Genomic DNA, 1462 nt, shown 5'->3' with positions numbered 1-1462 from the left:
AAACAACCCCCCCCCCAAAAAAATATAAATTCTCGTGACGAAAACGGATGTGCGACCGCACAAACTGCGGGAAGGCAGAGCGGAAGTCCGGTCTGGGGCCGTCGGGCGCAGAGGAGCGCGCCGGGACCGCTGCCGATTGCAGGCTGCTAACCTTAGTTGGCGCTAATAGCTTGGATTCGCTTTTGCGACCTCTTTGGTAGTTTCCGGCGAGAAGGAGAGCCGGGTGCAGTCGGGCAAAAAAACCCCAACCCATTCTGTAGGGGGGGGGGGCTTGGTGCTCTCTGAGCTGGCTTGTTTTCTTGCAGACATTTCATTACCCATCACGGATGATGATGTTACCTAGTTCGGGTAATGAAACTCTGCAAGAAAACAAGCCAGCTTAGAGAGCACCAAGGATCCCTCATGTCAACCCTGAGCTAGAAATATTCTCCTTTATTGGTCCTATTCTGTGTGGCTGGGGTCACTGCTTGAACCAGCAGATGGAGGGTCTCGTTTCTGGATTGCCATTTGTCAGAAATAGTCTCCTGATTGGGCAGGGGGTTGGGTTGGACTAGATGACCTACAACGTCCCATCCAACTCTTATTATACTGTTATTCTGCTTCTCCCCAGGTTAGGGGCAGCAAGACCATCCTGCCCCGAGTGGAAAACGTGGAGATCAATTCTAAGAGAGCTGCTTTTCATAAACCTTAGTCTGATGCTATTTCTTGCCTCCTGGCGTGCAGAATAATGATATAGACAACTACTTTTAAAGTGCTGTTTCATCAAAGTTGGCGTTAATTTTTAGGCTTAATTTGAGGGGGGCGGGGACTTTGATTCCCAATGCTGCTTCATTAGTGGTGGATGGACCTAGTAAGTTGCCATTAGTTGAAAAGGAGTCCTAATCTAATAAAATGTAAAATTAAGAAATAAATGCCTGTGTTGTTTACAACTGATCCAGAATTTAGCAAACAATGCATAATTAAATAGGATAATAAATGGTGAGCTTCAGCATTCAACAGATTTTAGAAAAAGTTAGGGGAACACATATTTTTATGAAAATAAATAATTGAACTACTATAAGACATGAGCATTCTTCACATTATATAAGTAGAGAATCTGAAAAACTGATTCCTAATGATGACTCTCTTCATTATCGGTTTTCATGTATGTATCAAAACTAATTCATAGATTGAATCCTGCTCTGATTATAGACTTTTCTTCCTAATGTTTTTTCCCATAATTGCAGGTTCTGCTTTTTTTCTGGATCAACCAAGTATTGATTGCCTTAACCAGAAGACCAAACTGGCTCTAGGACAGAAAGATGCACATGCATGCAATTGTTAGTCATTTGCTTCTGTGTCATATTGTAGAACAACTCAATAACATTCAAGCATTCTGTTGACTGACCATTGAAATTGAAAAGTTGGGAGTACTACTATACACTTCCATTCTTGGAGGACAATCATCTATTTTCTATAGTCA

The sequence above is a fragment of the Natrix helvetica genome (assembly GCF_964273705.1).
Source record: "Natrix helvetica genome assembly, chromosome: 1".
In the NCBI taxonomy this organism is placed as follows: domain Eukaryota; kingdom Metazoa; phylum Chordata; class Lepidosauria; order Squamata; family Natricidae; genus Natrix; species Natrix helvetica.
The sequence above is the reverse complement of the archived record's forward strand: the minus strand, read 5'-3'. Positions refer to the sequence as shown.